This window comes from Aquila chrysaetos, chromosome 4 (assembly GCF_900496995.4).
Source record: "Aquila chrysaetos chrysaetos chromosome 4, bAquChr1.4, whole genome shotgun sequence".
NCBI lineage: Eukaryota > Metazoa > Chordata > Aves > Accipitriformes > Accipitridae > Aquila > Aquila chrysaetos.
The window spans coordinates 57,039,222-57,051,657 of NC_044007.1; the positions used below are offsets into that span (position 1 = coordinate 57,039,222).

At 41.1% G+C, this 12,436-nt stretch overlaps 1 protein-coding gene across 2 annotated transcripts in view; it reads right to left on the reverse strand.

Annotated features, from left to right (window-relative positions):
• The window catches only part of PPP4R1 (protein phosphatase 4 regulatory subunit 1), an 84,351-nt gene that overhangs the window by 69,310 nt on the left and 2,605 nt on the right, over window positions 1-12,436 (reverse strand). For both annotated transcript variants that reach the window (XM_041122893.1, XM_030011739.2), the window contains exons 2-3: window positions 9,671-9,733; window positions 405-2,472 (exon numbers count right to left, since the gene is read on the reverse strand). The gene's annotated coding sequence lies outside the window, so the exon portion shown is untranslated. The remainder of the gene's footprint in view (window positions 1-404; window positions 2,473-9,670; window positions 9,734-12,436) is intronic.

Genomic DNA, 12,436 nt, shown 5'->3' on the forward strand with positions numbered 1-12,436 from the left:
GGCAATAAATTAAGTTAATTTTCCCCAAGTTGAGTCTGTTTTGCCCGTGACAGTAATTGGTTGAGTGATCTCTCCCTGTCCTTATCTTGACCCACAAGTCCTTTGATATATTTTTCTCTCCCCTGTCCAGCTGGGGGGTGGGGGGGAGTGATAGAACAGCTTTGGTGGGCACCTGGCCTCCAGCCAGGGTTAACCCACCACAAGATCATACTTAACAAATTAATATAAATGAATTTTGGATCTTTCTATGTGCATATGATCTTCTGAAGTGGTGGTTAGTTCTTTCTCCGTAGGCAGGACTGTGTGGTATTTAAATAGCACAGACAACAAGGATCAGTGTGATTTCGCCTTGCAAGACAAATTATAATTGTTCAGGAATTGCAGGGGTTTTTGCTACGTGTTACCTGTACAGCATCAGACTGTGTTCCTCAGCAACAGCTGGTCCCAACGCCATCACTAGCAGCCATCAGGAAAGGTCTCTTCCTCTGTGAGTAGAAACTCTGTGGCAAGACCTTTGACCCATACAGTGACACACACATGGAGGGAAAAAAATAATAAAAAAAAGTTATTTGGCTTCATGCCAACACACAGTGCAAAATCCCACTTAATGAATAAGTAACCAGATATTTCTAAACTTCTTGGCCTCAGTAAATCCCCAGGTACTCCTTAAGGGCCTGATCCAAAGTTCAAGTTGATGGTAAGATTCCCTGGTCACAAGTAAGGCAGACAGAGACCCTGTAAGTGTAGGACAGACGCTGACTCTTTCAGACAGCACGATGAATTGCCATTCTAAAATAACATACCTAATTATGAAAGAAAATTTTCATAACAGACTTGTTTTATTAGATGAGACATGTTAAGGAGCAAGTAACATAGCACCTGCCAAAATGTTCTAGCAGATTTTGTGCTGGAGTTCTCATAGTCAGTTTGAGTACCCTTACAGGTGCTGGGAAGTAAAAAACTTAAGAGATAAACCCGCCTTCACACACTCTATCTCATGGAAAAACACACTACAAAGGGTGGAAGCCAAGGCTATGGATGGAACGATACAAATGGAAGACTCCTTGGCAAGATCCTTTGCATGTCATAAAAGACACCTGTATTGCTATCTACATGATGTATCTCAAAAAAGTCCACAGCAATCAGCAAGACATTATAGCATTTATGCAAAGTACTACATAAATCCTTTCAAACCTACACAAGTGACCAAGTTAAGCACAAGATACCCAACGTCCATCTAGATGTATTTGCAGCATGTTATTCTGTAGTTGTATTAGTAACATTTCTTTAGTCAAAACTGCTCCAGGTATAAGGACCTCAGGCTCAAAAACCCTGCAGCCCCAAGAACTCACTCATCTCATTATATTATTATCTAGCATATTTTTATCTATTTTCTCTTATTTGATCTAAAAAGCAAGTCTGATCAGACAACAATGCCAGCTTTCAATGTCCATGTATTAACTAGCTTTGCATTTCTCCCAGGCTACCCTTCGTGTGTGGGAAGAGCTTCCCATAAACACCTGCACAGCCATCTCACTATACTCCTTTGGATTCCTCCCCAAAATTCTCTTTTCCTGTAAAGCCTACCAAAAAATGTATTGGGGTTAGATTGCTGGTGCACCAAGGCAACTGCTAATCCTCTTGAGTAATAATGACTCATAGTTTTCTTGTCCACTTGCAGGATTCTGTCTGCACGCATATGTTGTGCTTTATGGTTAAAACACAGACCCTTTACTTTATAGACCATCTTCTTGTTCTTTACCAATACTGGCCCATGACTAAACACACAGATTAAGATACATATACACATGGAAGCACATGTAATACAAATGGATACACATGAAAACCTGATGGCTGAAGCCTGGGACACAGTCGATTTGCATTTGAAAATGTATCTCGTATTGAAGCATTTCTGCTAAAAAGAGATGTTCATCATGAAGCTTCTCCTTTCTTCTCCTTCCCCTTTTCCTTCCTTTCTCTCCTTCCCTTCCCTATTCCTGTTCTTATTATCTCACTCCAATTAAAGTTTTTTTTTGATACATCCCTTGTGGTTGTGAAAGTTTTTGACTGTGCACCACTCAGTTTTATTTAATTTTCCCTGTTTCCTGGGCAACAGCTTGAGCTGGTGCCTACCCGTGAACCTTAACATCAGAGTCCAGCTGCCACTGCTCCCAGTGAAGGCCTTGCAGAAGGACTATAAACACATTAGTATGCCAACCATGAATAAATTAGCACCTAAATTTGCTGACAAAGTGCTTGGTTAATACAAAGTTAAGTTTGCCTCGGATTCCTGCTGTCATTCCAGGACAGCAACAAGTGGCAAGTCCAAGTGATGCTCAAATCTCTGAAAACTAGGAAATACCCACCTGAGGTACATCCTGGTGCAACATTAAGGCTGCACCCGGAGCATGCAGTGGCTCCTGGCATTAATTCCCAAGCAAATCTATTGCACCAATGGCATGAAGATGGTAGCTGTGTGGGCAAAAGGAAGAGAGGCATGTAAATCAGGAGACGAGTCTTGATGCCTCATTGTGAAAGAGGACAAAGAATTAACATATCAGAGGCTGTTTCAGGGAGCTGGGTCTCAGTGCTTGAATGCAGTGTATGTACAGGATTCCTCTTTTAGTAGCACTCCCCAGGACACAGGTTTTCCTTTAAGAGAAATGTGCTACAGCTCTGAGATGCTCTGCTTCAGGAATCATGTGTCATGCATATGTATGCTACGGGAAGACTGAATCACTGATCAAACAAGGCAGAGTTCATGTTGTACCAATGTACCTTAGCTCTGGATTTCCTGGTTCTCAGAGGTTTGTGTCTCACCGACATACTGGAAGAAAACAAGACCGGGCAACCAGAAACTGAATCTTTTCCTCACTGAATTGCCTGTTGAATTTTTTTTTTTTTTGCAGAGAGAAAAAAAATCTGAATTTTGGCTATTTCAAGAAATTACAGCAACCACCTAGATGTGCAGCTGGGGTACTATTGTAGTAGATACCGATATCCCCCAATCCTTCATCCTAGATCTCCAAATCATTTTGAAAGGAAATAAATGTCATTATTCTCATCTTACAAGTAAAGAAACAGAGAACAAAAGAAGCAAAGTGATGTGGCTGATACTGCTTGAGACTGGAGATGGAAAGTAGTGAATAAAATAAAACACATCCAAAAAAATCTTCTGTGCTATTTTTGGCTATTTGATGCCATTACATACATGACAGGTAGCAATCTAATGCATGGTTCCTAATGTGCCAGCTCGGAGTTGTATGCCAGGCCAGACCCTGCCTCCCTGTTAGACTTGCCCTTGAGTCAGCCAGGCTTTCCAGCCTTTCCTCAGCCCACACAGTCTCCCTGCCCTGCCCAACCAGTCCCTCCCTACCTGGCAATACCTAACCTGATTTTCAGATTAATATATTTGCATTTATTCACTCCTTCATTTCCTGGTCTACTGAGTTTAAATTTGCATCTCTCTAGGTCTGCTTAGATATTGGCACATACAATCAGCTCACACTCTTCTTCTTCTGAATCAGAGTTATTCAGATCCCAGAACACATCTCAGAGGGACAAATGGGACTGAACTACCACTACCACCAAACCTTCTTTTCCTTTCGGCGGCTGTCCTCCAACATCAGTTTCACATCCTTCCAACTACTCCCTTCCTATGATCCTTTCTCTTCTTACTACAGCACCAGCTCTCCCCACCCTCTTGCTCCTCCATCCTGAACTCCTCTCAGCAAGCTGCTGCGTACAGCACTTTTCTGTTTTCGTTGACAGTTTTTGAACCTCCTTACTGTTTTCTTACGCTCACATTGCATTTTTCCAAAGTAAAATAGAAACAAACCCCAAATTCTGGCAGAAGTGGAGTCTGGCAGCCTGTCTGCAGACCTTCTGCAGATTTGAGTTGGGCTTAGGACAGATTCAAGAGTAACACTGTTTCACAATCCATGTGACTACTAACTGGCTGGAAGTCTTCTTGGCTACCCTATTCAGCCAACAACAGTGTAATCCATTTAGTCAGGGAGAATTGGGTACATGCCTACGCAGGCAGCTAAGAACTTTTTTTTGCTGATCTGAAGAGTAGTAGGTACCAGTGGGATGCATGTCAGGAGAATGATTGCTTTGGGACATGGCTTGTTATCCCAGTCTGTGTGATTGCTAGCACCTGTCAATCCTAAAAAATGCGAGGGGTGGAGAAATTAAGGGGTTACATCCTAAGAACTCTTTGTTTAGATAACCCTGGCTTTCCTAGGAAGCACACTGAATTTCAGGTTCAGTTACACATGTGTACTTTAGACCTTTGGAGGAGTCAGTCTTTAGATATGTGTACTTGTACAGCCTTTTGAGGGCAGATGTGAAGCCATTGTGCTTGTGCTCCAACTCAATCAGCAACTGTATAATTACAGTTCATGTAGCACTGAGCCCAGACAGACATATAGACAGACGGTGGCATGACATTTGGAAACCAGTCAAATATATGCAAAATATAGCAGAGGTCAATTCACTGAAGAAATAATTGAAATCGAAATTGTTGTTCCCCTAGAAGTGGAGGCAGAGAATATTCTAAAAGACTCAATGTGTGTGTAAATAACACACACATTATTTAGTGTTAGAAAATGTGTAGAATCTACAGACTATGAGGAAGGATTGTATAACAGAGAAAATCCCCAGAAGCTACCAAAATTAAGGAGGACAACTGAATAATGGTTCTTGACATGTGCCAGTTTCTACACAGAACTTTTCAGCTGTTGAACTGCGAGGAAATCCAAAGAACTAAGTGTTTTATCTGAAATAAATGTACACAAAACTAGACAGGATACAAATAAACACAAAAACCTATGTATAATCTCTGAGGAAGGTGGTGTTACAGTATAAGTTATGAAGTCTGACAATATACGGGGCCAGGTGGTTTGTAATAGCAAGTATTCACAAGTTTAAAGAGCTGTCTGGTCCAAAAATAGTTCCTTTCCTTAATTAAATTACCTAAGATGTGAAAGGGCAATTACAGTCCTAAAGCGATTCCTGGCTAGGCTCATTGTCTCAATAATTTCCAAATCAGCTTTGCTCACTTGATATATAAATGACCATTTCCTTTTTTTTTTTTTTTTTTTTTTTTCTTTTCACCATCATATAGGGCTTGAAGCACTGGGTGCCTGGTTGTGGTACAAATGTAAGCTGTAATATTTTTTAACTGTGGGAACAGTTCAAGGGTGTCAGGTATATTAAGAAGATTTACGTTACTGCATTTTGACTTCTTGGATTCGAGCACTGGCAACATTTCAGGTTCAAAGGCTTTTGTTTAAAATGAGATTTAATGTACGTAGACTATAGCATTGCCAATAATATCTTGAACTGGGTGTGTTTTATTGGGTGATTCATAAAGAAAGTCAGACAAAGTATGCACAGTGGTATTGGAATGTGGGTGGGATCAAAGTAATGATTTAGTGGAATATGTTTGTCAAGCACCACATACAGGAAATCTTCTTTCTGAATAAGGATGGATTTAGCCCATGAGAACTTCAGTATATTTCCAAATGTCAGTTATTCCAATGAACCCCAGTGAAAATATCAAAGTAAAACGAGAAAGCTGCATCGTTCACCCTCAGATATTCCATTAGCAGTGAGACTACGGTCAGACTTGTTGGGAGTAAAGCGTAGGAAAACGAATAAAATTCATAAAAATAACATTGCTTTAAAGGGACACTGTCTGCAGTTCCAACAGGGAAGAAAATTCTGTCTGTTCTCTAATAGGGTGGCTGCAAAATTTTTACTTAAATACAATTTTGCTATTAATTGAGCATTCATAAGTCCATGCTGAGCTGGGTTTGTTGTGATTGTACATGTGAAAGGCAGTCTGCTGTTTTTCAAGACCTATGTATACAGAATTAATATTCCACAAATGCTATTTAGTTCTCAAAATTTCCCATCAACTGTGTTTTTTTTAAGGGTATGAATGCTAATAACCCACAAGTTAATGGATCAGCTTTAAATAATATACTACATCCTTTCACTCAAATGTACTTTAAGATTTAAATTAGATTAAATAGACAGGGAAGATTTTAATTTGTAATTTGCCTCAGCGAGAAATAGATGAAATAGAAGGCTGTGCTTGCTGTGGTGTCCTTGAGCAACCCATTAAAAGTTAATCTGTACAGTTCTCAAAATTGTCAGGGAATAAAACTTCAGGAGATTAGGAATTTGAGAATAAAGGAAAAGTTCTTTCTCTTGGAAAGCTCTAGTTTATATGCATTGATAACCTCATGATACCTTTTGGTAAGCAAACAGAAAAGCATGCAGTGTACAGCATGCCAGCGCAAGTTAGAGGAGAGGCAGTGAAAAGTTGGCTTTTCTTGAAAAAAACAAGCTGTTACAGCGATTCTGTTTCTTCAATCCAGAGATCGAGCTTTCATGAAGATAGAGCTGGGAGCAGTATGTCTTGCTTTAAGATAGGCTTTATGTGTTCTTCTCCTCAAAAATCTCTGCATCCTTTTTTATTCCACTTTTGGCTCCTTAGATGCCACGAGCACAGCATATGTACATTGAGCCTGATTACTTGTCTATTTTACTTCTTCCCTTGGGGTAGATAAGCAAACCAACCAGCCCTGAGTTTGATCTTATGTTTTGGGTGACCAGTCCAAGAATAAGTGTCCCCTCAAAGGGATGCTTATGTCCTCAATCCTGTGTTGGAACAAATAAGGTGTTACGAAGTTGCTATTGCTATGGGGTAACACACCCCAGCAGCTCTGCATTTGGGTAGAAGTCTCTGAACTCACACAGCGTTGTTTACCTACACTGCCTGCAGGATAAAGCCAGCTGGGAGTTCCATTTTTCCCCATCCTCTGTGCAAATCATTTGGGACCCAGCTCCCCGAATCCTCTGTTACTTCCAGAGGTCTGATTTCCTTCCTTTCCAGGTTGCTGTTTGTTCGGCAGCCACAAGCAAGTGCTACAACCCAGGTCACCGTGATGCCCAAGTGCTCCCATTCTCTGTGTAGGAGCCAAAGGGGATATTCCCATCGGGGTGCAGTTCAGAGTTTTTTTGGAAGAGGGATTACAGTCAAGACACGTGCCCAGAAGTTCAGTGAATGATAGTAGCTCGAATAAAGTTCAAATTGTTCACGGGCTAAGCTCCTCCCTTGCTGATGACTGCATGAACACCTGGACCAGGGGACTGGGGACCACATCTCCATTCCAGACACCTGCCTTACTGAAAGGATTTATTTGGCTTCAGCAGGACTATCTCGAACTCAGGCTTCAACCAAGAGCTGCAGAGTTCAACTAAGAGAATTTTTTTTAATATGTCCTAACACCAAAATGAGACTTTTGACTCTTTTTGGGTTTGGACTGAATGATATTTTGTCTCTGTCAGTGTCAGGTTTAATTATTTTCTAATCCATTTTATCACCCTCCTGATATCATTAGAAAGATTAATGACTGTGGTAGCTTCTCTCTAAGGTTGTCCTGCAGATAGATCTTCACTTTGCTGACTCCATTACTGCAGATAACCAGTGCCAGTTCTCTTTAAATTATACCTTCGCAACTGACCTTTCCAATTATCGCTCTATTATTTTTATTCTCATCAGTTCTTAAAACTTTTCTAACTGTGAAGGTGAGAGCTGTGATTTCCTGATCTACCTGCTACTTGGTGAAGGTATGTCTGCATACCCTTAGAATGCAGGCTTAGTATAGAACTTTGCTTGGCATTTAACTGCCCTAAAAAATAACACTTAGAGCCTCCTTGTGTACTGCAGGATCTTTGGACCTGATGCACCCATCACTGTTCAATCATCTTTAAAGAAACTACAACAGATGATTGAAGGGGAGAGTAAAAAGTCTGGACTGATAAAATACGCTGCATTGTGCATATTTCCAATTTCTGCTCTTCAAGATAGTCTCTTAGCTATGTCAGGGTAATCAGCATCTGTTGGTGCACTCAAGGCCCTGACAAGTTATTGCTTATTTGAAGACATTACTATATTATTACTCCTCACTAGAAAAACAAAGCTTTTGATCAAGTAGTGCATTCTTTTCCCCCTTGTAAAATAGTTTATATACTAAATATTCAAAAGCTTACAAAAGAAAACATACAGACTTCTCATTTATTTTTAGGTTTGGATGAACTCAGATTATCTGTGTTGGAGGCAAATTCTTTAGTCCATGGACAGGCAGTACTACCACTGATGTACATGGAAATTAGAACAAATATTAAACAAAGACTTGTCCTGAAAAGAAAAATACAGACATCATAACAGCAATAATTATAATTTGTGTGGTCAAAACTCTGCAAAACTGCAGGTTTCTTTAAGGGTTAATTTGTCCTCATAAAGGACATAGACCCAAAAGGGGATTTGGAGTTTACATCAAACATCCTCCGCATTTCAGGACTGTTTAGACTGGCTGTGGGAAGAGGAGAGGTCACACTCCCAAAGTCAGACTTAAACTCATTCAAACACACAAAAATTTTATTCATAACAGAAATAAAACAAAACAAAAAAAGTTAGAACTCTATCTTTCATGCTGTAGGAGATTTTTTGGATTGATGCAAATTTCTTGATTGGATTTTTCTCCCTCTGAGATTTCTTTCTCAGATAGTTTTCCTATTTACTGTTTGGACTGCAAAGAACCCTCCCACTGCTAAGTCTAAACAAAAGAATCAACTTTAGTCCATAAGATAAGTCTCCTCAGTCACCACCTGGCTTACAATTGAATTTTAATTTCTCCTTTTCAGTTGCCTCATGATTGCTTATAATGAACACCCGGTTCCACTGATGCAGACAAAAAGATGGGAATGACACCACAGGCTGGCTACAGACACCCTACCCACCACCTAAGTTACTGTAAGGGTAAGGCCAGGATGGATAGATGCATTTTCATTTGAAAATTTTAATTTGAAGCTTGATTGGAAGATCCCTGTTTGGGTCTTCTGTAACCAGAGGAAGCACCTATCAACGTGTATTCACTGCCTGAGGATTTAATGAGGAAAATCAATGTGCAGTTCAAACCTTCTCTGGCTGGCAGCACACACACACTGGGCATGTTTTACGACAAACCTGATGCCCACTTGGCAGGACAAATTTCTGACAGTATAAGAGCCCTGTTATCTCTCCTTGGCAATATGCACAAGAGGACCTGCTTGCTTTACAATAAAACATTGGCCTTAATATAATACTCTCTTCATAGTTTACAAGGCTAAGCTTAATTAAAGGGAGAATTGTGGATGCCCTCCTTTCATTTGGTAGTAAACACTGGCTCCTTCACCCCATACAAAGCTAATGGTGGTAAACTGGGCAAAGTTAACCACTAGATACTATGCTATTCTGTAGGAGAATAGTGTACTGTGGAATATACTGCTAGAAGGAAACAGCATTACTATTCAGTAAATCCAGTTGTAATTTATAATGAGACCCTCACTGGGCTGCTCCTGCAGTGAGCTGGAAGGCAAGAAGGTATCGCTGTCCTGCTGCAAAGTCTCCCTGAATGCTGAAGAACAGAACTCTCTCCAATTATCGCTCTAATCAGACAACATTTAGTTGGGTGAAGCTGATCTTTACATTCCCTCTTCAAGCAGCAACTAACAGGTTATCAGCTATACCAGAAGAACAAAAAGAATAGAGTAAACCAGTGTCAGCACCACTGAAAAGAAACGGAGACAGTTCATATCACCTCCATGGACTCACTTGTAATAATCATCACGCTGTCTTTTCAAACTGTGCTCACAATTGGCAGCCCGAGGAGAGGACCTGCAAAACAAAACATGTTACAATAGCTACGGACACTACTGAATTGCAACCTTGAATGCCCACAGTCAGCGAGCCCTCTGTTTTGAACTGCGCCTTGGCACATGAAATCACAACAACCTTTTGTTTGGATCGGTGTTTACATTGCACACACATGCATGCTCAGGCATATTTTTGTATGAAATGTAACATGAGAAAGGACTCATCCAGCATTGTGGGCCCACATTAGTATTTTCATAAGGTTCATATGGAAAAGGAGATTGATAATAAGATATGGAGCTTTCACCAGGAACTGATTGTATGAATTCATCCTGTATAAGTGATATACAGGCTGACAGTAATATACAGGCTGAAGCAGCTGGATGGCTTTTGTTAGACCAAATGAAATACATCAGTGATTTCAACCTCAGTAGAAAGGGCTCTAACTTGATTGATTTGTGACACATCATGCCTGATGTCCAACCTCAACAGCTGGTGTTGACTGGCAAATTTACTTAGCGATATGGACAAATAATCTACTGGATCACTGCATCTTGACTTGTGTTATTTCAGGTAATCTCAGAAATTTCTTTTTACATATATAAAGCTCTACCTTTAAATTAGTTTGCTTTTCCTTTGTTGCTCTGACAGCTACTATTAGAAAAATTTTCCAAAGCCTTGGAAAGCGCTGCTCCTAACTTCCAGACTAAATCCATCTAAAGCCAATTTGTGTCTATTTTTTAACTGAGCCGATATTTTGCTTTAGCTAGTTCTTGTCCTTTCCTGGTGCTTAATTGCCAATAGTATTCGTAGTGTTCTCAAGTTGTACCTTGGCTTCTGTTTTTCAGGTCTAAGAAAAAAGCTTTTTTTGATTCTTTCCCCATCTAACAGTCTCAGTGGAGAAATGTAGCGCTATCACCAGCTTGGGGCTATGGCACATCACTTGCAAAGAATGGGAAAACTTGCATTACTTTTCACTACCATTCTCCTGCAATAGGAGATTGCCCTGGGGATTAACAGCGAACCAGTAGAATAAATTTGACCCTCTTGACAACCGTACATCTATCCTGCCAAAAATCTTTCCCAAGCACTTTAGGAACAGCGTATCTGTTACAAGGTCTATCAAGAAGCATGCTGGTAAGCTTTATACAAACAACTCCCAGGTTTTTTTCAACAGCAATAATGCTGCTTTTCAAAGTACTTGGCAGTGATGCTGCAAGTAGAATCCTGCAGAGGTTTACTCCCCTCTAACCTTTTCCAGCAGATTTTCTCTTCAAGAGGGAGTGACTGGACCATATAAATGCCACAAACAAGAGAAGTTAAAACATGAAGCAACACTACAATAAAATGAAGTAACAGGCAGCTGCAGATTCTCCTGGCATTAACGCTGGAACCAGTGGCCAAGAAGGACCTAATTCACTTTTTGCATGTGAAATGAAGTGGAATAACCCTACTCAAGTTAAAAAAAATTGCAGTGGCTTAAGACCTATGTGACTGAAATCGGAATCAGGCCCTCAATTTCCACCAGGTCATTCCTGTACTTCTCTGGTTTTCATGTCTCAGGAGTCTCATGATGCCTTTCCAGAGCAGCTGTTTTCTAACCTTCGTGGTGATTAAGTAAACAAATGAACAAAAAGTAGCATCCTCCAGAATTGTAGCCATTTCATAACCACTGGATTTTGCATGGGATCTAGGGTCTGAGCTGCAAGCTGCTCCTCCTGCTTGAAGAACTGCTTGCTCAGCAGCAGCTGCTTTCCTTTTAAGAGATTTTGGCAGTTCCTTGGGCAGGCACCGGTGAAATTTCTGTGGCGACAGTCATTACCATACTGCACATTTGTGTCATCCACAGGATGCAGAAGCATTTCTCCCCGGGCAGCATGGAGTTAATTTGCCTCCTGCTCTGTGCCTTGGGAACAAGAGCTGGGATGGCAGCCCATAGTAGGAGGGCTTGGATTGAACTCGCCAGTGAAGAGGAGGAATAACATTTTTGTGTGAGGAAGATGCTTGCCAAGAAATCAAGAGGGAAAGCAACAGTGGGAGAAAGGAAGTAACTCATCAGGTGCTCAGGACAGACAACAGCAGTTTCGGGAGCTGGGTGCACATCAGGGTCTTGGATGGATCTTTCTCTATGAGACAGAAAGCTGGAGGAGGAAGGTAGATGCCTTCATAAGCCTGGGAACTTTGCCAGCACCTCACAAGCATCCAGTTTCCTACCAACACAGGCTAGATAAATACCACTACACCACTTCTAGAGAGGAAGAGACTGAGGTTGTGGAGAACTTTTAAACATAGGTCTAGTTTTCTACCAGCATAAGCCACAGAGGGGCAGGAACATGTGGGTAAGGGCAAAGAGGAGGGCAGCAGCAGCCCCAGCTACCGATGCCCCAGGCTGCTGGAGGACCACACCCCGGGACAGACCGCTGTTAGGTAGCCAGCCCCAGGTCTCACAGCAAGGCAATGCTGCAGGCAGGAGAATAACCCAGTCTTCCGTACTCCTGGTCTTGTGCTTCTAAGCAGGAGGCTGTCTTCCTTCCTCTATTACATGAAAGCAGCGGTGTTACACTGAAAAAACTAGGGTGAGTGACAGAATAGTCCTGCTTTAGCTGTCTAAGCAAAAAAAAAAGCCAAAGTGAAGGATGAATCAAGCCTACCCTCCCAAGGCAACTAGTACTACCTTGAATTTCCAGATGGAGACAGGCCTGAACAAACTTTCTAATTATCACACTC